Source organism: Empidonax traillii, unplaced genomic scaffold, assembly GCF_003031625.1.
Source record: "Empidonax traillii isolate 1590-97213 ecotype Southwest subspecies unplaced genomic scaffold, ASM303162v1 scaffold1247:size388203, whole genome shotgun sequence".
Classification (NCBI taxonomy): Eukaryota; Metazoa; Chordata; class Aves; order Passeriformes; family Tyrannidae; genus Empidonax; species Empidonax traillii.
The window spans coordinates 353,646-360,939 of record NW_020956440.1 but is presented as its reverse complement, the minus strand read 5'-3'; the positions used below and the strand labels follow the sequence as shown (position 1 = coordinate 360,939).

Genomic DNA, 7,294 nt, shown 5'->3' with positions numbered 1-7,294 from the left:
CTGGCTGGATTTTCACAATAAAATCTGTGTAAATAAGCACTAATTACCCCTCTGACAGGCAGCAACCCCCAAATCTGTATCAATTTAGGATGCCAGGCTTTCTCTAAGCAGTTTTTCTGAATAATCCATTTTAGGCCTTTATTAACCTATAAATACATTTTTATAAATCTCGATGACATTTGGGTATTTTATTAACCACAATAAATGCCAGTGAAAATTGAATTAAGAAAGCTTGTAATGTGCTTTACTACCAGGTTTAAAATTTTGCTGAGCTGTAAATGGTCCTGCTTTATATCAAGAATAAATCTGTTTGAAGACTGCAGGAATAATTCTTTCTCTTTGTTGCCAGAGGCCCTGACCTTTATGTTGATGGTTTTTAAGAGCTTCACCTATGCCTTATTTTCTTTGATTCTGTAATAATTCGATTATCTGCCCGGAGCAGTTGTCACAGTCCCAGCAAGAGAAGGGAAGGGCTTTAGGGGATGGTACAAAATGTGAGAGGGAAAGACAACATCTAATTCCGAAAGTTGAGTTTATTCCAGATGAGAATTTTCCCTTTCACGTAGAGAATTAAGTTTATAGCTTGGACAATTTGCAGTGGATGCACCAAAGCAAGCTTTTCTAGGTGAAGTTGGTTTTATTTCCTCTTTTGTTGCTGAAGATGCTGATATAAAACTTCATCCTTTCCTATTTATCATCCTTTTTCACGTCTCCTGTCCAACACTGAGCTTGCCCTGTTTGTTTACATGACCAACATGCTTTTGGCTTTGGTGATGATGTTCCTTTCCTTAAGTAAGTGTATTTTTTCCCCCAGTATTTGTATATGAGGAAGGAAAAGCTGAACTTAACACGGTGTGGCTTTTCTTCTGAACCCAATCAATTAACTCAGCTAATAAAGTACAATAACCTTGTTATTTCAGAAAGCTACTTCACTTTTATGGTACCTAATGCAGTGTCTGAGTTGAAGGTAAAATTGGTGGAGCATCTTGATGGGTAAAGACACTGATTTAATTGATTGTGGATTAATACCTTAGTTCCATGATCATCCTTTGGCAGAACAGTGAATGGGGGGCACAACGAGGAGCAGCATCTCCACTGGCATAAACCAGGACAACTCCATTGATCCCAAATTATTCCTAAATATAAACTGCAGGCAATTAGGGCGGGGGGGAGGATGTGAGAGTCAAGGTCTCAGAACAAAAATATCTCTCCTTTTTATTATTTATTTATTTATTTATTTCCTCAGTCTCAGAAGCACAGAAAGGCCACACCATTTGTTTGTGTTGACTCAAAGGTCTCCTCTGAGGAGCCACTGACCACCTCATTCATTTAGAAATCCTTCCTCAGCTGTGACGTGATGTGCCCTCAGATGGGAGAGAAATGATGCACTTAACAGCAAGACCATGAGCATCCTGGAAGAGGAAGGCTTTGGAGGCTCTACCAGGATGTTTTCTTGTCATTTGGGAACTGTGGATATAATTTAATTTGCATTAAATAATTTCCCTGCTGTTTGTTGGAAGATGGGGCAAAGGGTGGGAATCACTTCTTGTTGCTTCAGATTTCAGCAGAATTGAACTCTTGCACAGGTGGCCCTGGGAATGGGGGAAATAGGAGATAAAGCCAGGCTTGTGTATGGTTTGACCCATAAAATATGTCCTTGGTACATCATAGAGAGGGTTTGTGTTTGGAGATCAGCTTGGAGTAAAGAATGTCCAGAGCTCTCTCAGTACTGGTGCCGTTCTCTAAGGAATATCCCCCACTTATTAAGGACATTTAACAATAAAAGTGGAAAACATGAAGTCTCTTTGCAGCCCATTTTGCATAAGTGTGGCAGCTACAGGTCAGTTTTAGTCCTGTTTCCCTTGGTTTCTCATCTGAAAGATATAAACTCCAAGGGGTGACAGCAAACAGCACGGGTGTGTTTTCTGTATCTTTGACTTCTGAGATGATTCTGAGTGAAGAGGAGGTTGGCTGGAGACAGACACAGCTCCCATCTCGGTTCCTGGTGAGCACACATGAACTTCTTAGCCTAAAATATGTCTTATTTTATGTTTCTTCTCAGAAGTGTTGTAGGTGTGATGAGCTTATTTTTGGTTTGAGCACTCGTGCTTGGTTCAGCAAAGAAATAACCTTCATTTCTGGCATAACATGAAGCGTCCATCATCCAGGATTGCTGTGAGTAATGCCCTCAGTGATTTAAAATGCTTTTATGTGGACATTTATCTCAAAGGCAGAACAGGCATTGACCACTTGCATAGTGCATTGCCCCAGAAACCAAACAGCACCTCAGTTTTCTTGTCATACTCTCATTTTTATTGCTTTATTTGTTAGAGTAATGACCAGCAAGACCTACCTCGCATTTTCCATCCCTTTCGTCTTTATCCTGACACTGGTGTTGGTGATGCTCACATTTACATGTTCCAGGACTTATTCAAAGTTAAAAATAGAGCAGAGACAGTGTGAGTGAAGTTTACTTTATATATCACTGTGCTAGTCCTGAAATGAGGTTGCTCTGGAGTTTTTTAAATAGCCTTTTTTTCACCCTGAACCAAACACCCTTTGTGGGAGGAGTCCCACCACCTAACTTGGATTGAGCCATGCGGGAGGGAAATCCTGGAGAAGCTGCTGCAGGCCAGTGTCCAACTCTTTGGGATTTTCAGTAGTAGATGTAAGGGGCTTTAGGAAAAAAAATAAATCTTAAACTGAAGATCAAAACAGCTGAAATGGAATTAGTTTGAGTGTTTTAATCTATGATGGTGTTTTATGACCGGGTTTCTGTTTTCTGTCATTGGTCGCTGTTATCCTAAATAATTTTCCTTCTATAAAATGTGCTGCTTGTCTGGACTTCCTGCCCCTGGAATTCTGACTCCAGGGAGGGATGGAGCAACATCCTCTGCTCTGTCTGAGGGCAGACATCACAGTGTACCTGTGCACAGGTGTCCATGGTACATTATCCTTCTGTGCAGACCAGCTGAGTTCATCAAATACTTCAGCTTCCATCAGATACTTGGGAGTACTTAAAAATTATTTGGGCTAATCTGAAATACTTTGGCTAAGAAATAATGTCTTTCCTGGTATTCTTTGTGATGCTCATCACGCTCTTATTCCCTCTTCTTTCTTACTCCCCCAGTCTATAATTACGTTTTGAAACAGGAAATTCGTACCAAGACGAGTACAAGTGTACAGCTGTTCCTTTAGTCCCTAAATCTATAGAACAAGTTTGTGGAGCTGCAGCCTCTTGAGCAGAGCTGTTGGTGTGAGTGCTGGGCCCACTGCAAACTGGGGGAGCTTCCATTTGAGTTGTTTGTTTGGAGCATCAGCAGGATGAAAGCAGCAGGAAATGGGGACGGATTCCAGCATCCACTTGAGGTTTTCAGAAGTTATTGACTGGTGCACAGGAGGTGTGGATGCATTACAGATGACCTAACTGGCTTTAATACCCATGCAGTGTACTTCATGTTCCTCTCTGAAAATCACTTGGTGGATAACAGGTTGCCCAGAGAAGCTGTGGCTGCCCCTGGATCCCTGGAAGTGTCCAAGGCCAGGTTGGAGTAACCAGGACTAGTGGAAGGTGTCCCTGCCCATGGATGGGCTTTAAGGTCCTTCCAACCCAAACCATCCTGTGATTCTATGAAAAGTGACCCTGTTGGGCAGTGCCCTGGTGTGGGGCATGACCTGGCATTTGTTTCATAAGCACTATCATAGAACACCTTTATTTCTTCACCTCTTGCCTACCCAGTAAGCTGAGAACACCTCTGGCTGCTGAAGCTCTGATGGTTCTGCTGAGCCCGTGCGACTTCTGAGAGGAGTTTAAAATGTTTGAGACATCAATTTGTCCTTTTAATGAAGGCAGAGCAAGATAAATAAGGCATGTATGCAGATGTCAGTGGCTCTTAGGCATGTGCATGTCAGCGTTGATAAAGTACTGAACTTCCAGAGCTGGGACTCGATTAGTGCTCATCTCATCAGCAGAGTGAGGGGGGGGCTCATTTAACACAACATCATCAATTCCTGTTAGGACCAGAGTTTTTTTTTTTTTTTTTCTTTTTTTTTTGGTCCTACTTGAAGCAGGTTGGACTTGAGAATTCATCAAAATAAAAGTGCCCATAGCAAAAGCAAAAAAAAAAAATTCAGTACACGTGTTTCTTCTGTCTGTGGCACTTGCACTCGGCAGGCTCTCTGGATGAGAAGGAGGAGGGTTGTGTGAGCTGCAGCACAGCTTTGTTGCTGATGCAGGGGCTGAGGGAAGGATTGCTTGCCTTTTTTTTTTTTCTTTTCCCTGTTTTTTTAAGAGCATTATAATGAAATGGACTCTCGTTGCATTTGATCACAGAAGCGCTTCGTAACACGATACTCAGGAACATCATTTTCTCCTCTTGGGCAGCCATAGTTCACAGTTGCTTTGGCAGTTACATTCTATTTAATCTGTCAATTTTTCTCACATGGTGTAGCTGCTGGGAGAGAAATTGGAGCTGTTCTCCTGCGTGCTTTGATACAGCCTGGGAAACGCGAGGTGGGAGACAGCAAACCAAACACAGCACGGCAGTAATTTCTTGGAAATCGCTGATGTTCCAGCGCTGTGATTTCTGGTCCTAGGGAGCTGTCAGCGTTCCTGGTGGAACAGGATGGCATTGTTTACACCCCTCACTTTGGTTTGTTTTGGTGGTGCTTGTTGAATGCTCTCTGCAGGGCTGCGAAGCTGTCACCCATTTCTCGTTTCTGGTGACTCTCTACCTGATTTTTTTGGAGCAACCTGGGATGGTGGAAGGTGGCCCTGCCCATGGCAAGGGGTGGAACGAGCTGGGCTTTAAGGTCCTTTCCAACCCAAACCATTCTGTGGTTCTGTGATAACACAAGTTAAACTCTGTGTGAATGCTGCATGTACAGCTTCAACTGCTTTAATTGACCTTGGAAATTTCTTGATGTTCAGATCAAGCCCTTACAGTGTTCATGAGTAACAGCAAATTCTCTGTGGCAAGAACCTGCCTCATTCCATGATCCTGAAGGGATTTTGTAACACAGATCAGAATCTCTCTTAATATTTATTTCCTTGTCCCTTTCTCCAAAAAAACTCAGTGAACCCAAAATGATTCCTCTGTGGAAGTGAGAAGTGATTTCAGCAGAGAAGTGTGATGGCCCCTCATGGCTGTGTGGTTTAGAAAAGAAATCTGGTTTTCAGATGATATTTTGGGACACTTGCATATGTTTTTAAGGAAATTGAATGATGGAAAATGGAGGAATTAATATATATATAATATATATAATATTTTATGTTGTAGGAAACTCTTGATGCATTTTTAGAATAATGAATGAACATACTCAAATCCAAATAAAAGTAACTTTTGTAACAACTCAGTGAAAACAAGGCAGCTTGAAGGAGCCAGCAGGAAACAGTAATTCCTGTGCATTTATTCAGTGTTCCCTTCGCAGAACTGGTGCCAAATTCAGCATTTCTGCTGGAGCCTGATGCGATTTCCCTGGAGTTAATGGAGTTACCCCAGGCCTGAGTCTGACTCCTGGTCTCTCTCTGTGACCTCGTGCTTGTCTTTGCTCTGAAACTTCCCTGTTGTGTTCTTCAGGTGACTCTTCATGTGTCAGTAAACTGGTGTGCTTTTGGGGATTTTGGGTCTTGCTGCTGCCCTTCACAGAGCACTTCTATTGATGTTCCTAACTTTAATGGTACAACAATTTTAAGCAAATTCTATTTTTCATACCGTATTCCTCCTCTAGCACCTACTGACATAAATTGCACCCGAGCAATTATCAGTAGGAATTCAGCTCTGCTCATACCCACGGTGTTTTCAAATTATCAGTGCTGCTGCTCAGAACAAATGCAGAAATTGGTGGTTAATTGGCCCTTTCTGTAGGATGTTCTGAGCCTATTTTTATTAAAAAGGCACTAAACATTCCCACTGACTAGATAAGAACATTATCTACCTCCTTGTTCTGCATGAATTGGAGGTTTTTCCCCCCCATTAAAGTATTATGTGGACACAAAGAAGTGTCAAAATGACTTTGAAAGATTTACACAGCCGTAAATATTAGATATTATTGCCTCTGACTGTGTTTGGGTTGCAGCCATATGAAACAGTCTTTGATCCCCTATTTTTTTATGGACCTGTCCCTTTGGATATTTCTCCCGTGCAGGTTCTGATTGTCTTTAGGGTCTTGCGAGGGTCACCCAGAGCTGGGGTTGGAATCTCAGAGCCCTTGCATTTCAACACCTCTTATGTGGGCCTGTTTTAGGGCAGAGAGAGCCAAGAATTGCAGTGTCCTGAGCGGGCAGGGCGAGGCTGGGGGGCTGGGCAGGGTGTCAGGTCATGGAGCTCATCACAGTTCACCTCCCATCACCTCTGTGCTGGTCAGGAGCTGTGACACCACCAAGCAGGGCAGCCTGGGCTGAGGGCCAGGGATGCTGTTGCCCTGCAAGAAACTTCAGTGCTTGTCAGAGGCAACAACGCTCGTGCACAGGGGAAATCAGTCTTTCTGATTTCATTTTGTGAGCGCTCATCAAATCCTGATCATTCCTGTTGGGGAGGTCTGGAGTGAAAGTGTAACCCCCAGGAGCGTTTGCTCGGCCCCAGATCGGGGTAAGAAGGGGAAGAAGGAGCACAGAAGCAGATAAAGTCTGTCTGAATTAGGCTGCTTGTGATGTCTCATTACCCTGCTGAGTTACTCAGCGTGACTAAGGAGATGTGAAAGGCTGCGGCTCCGTCCAGTGCTCCCTTTAAGCCTTTCCCTCAAAATCCAGGAGGGTTTTTCCACGGATGGCCGTGGGAGGATGGTGCAAGGCTTGCCTCCAGGGATCACTCAGACCCAACAGCTCTCTGGAGTCCTCTCTTGGAAGTGGTCCTTCCCTTGAGCTTTGGTTTTGCCCGGATTAAACGGATTCAAAGGGGCGTTGGGATGTGAGCTGCAGCTGCTGGAAGGGAAGTTTAAAGGTCCCAGACTGGAAATGTCCTGGTCCCAGTGTGACATGTAACCCTCCTGCTCTCACATGGATTAACTTGTCCTGGGGTACTGATTGATCCCAGCTGCTGTGGGTTTATCTTGGCATTTCCATGGAGTTCTTTAGGCTGCTCACACCACAGTTCCTTACAGGCACCTGCAGGGAATGTTGCTGATCATCTCCTGGTATCAGTGGAGGGTTTTTTGTGCAATCTAACACAAATATTTAAGGTTTATATATTTGGAAAATATTGTCTATTCTCAAGTTCTTCTCTTCTACCCTTTTTTATAAAGAAGTGACAGCATGAGGCTGCAGGTTAAAGAAACTGGTACTGATGAAATGAGT

The 7,294-nt window shown here is 43.4% G+C and overlaps 1 protein-coding gene across 1 annotated transcript in view; it reads left to right on the top strand.

Annotated features, from left to right (window-relative positions):
- The window catches only part of CNTN4 (contactin 4), a 235,360-nt gene that overhangs the window by 18,097 nt on the left and 209,969 nt on the right, over positions 1 to 7,294 (top strand). The window lies entirely within an intron of this gene.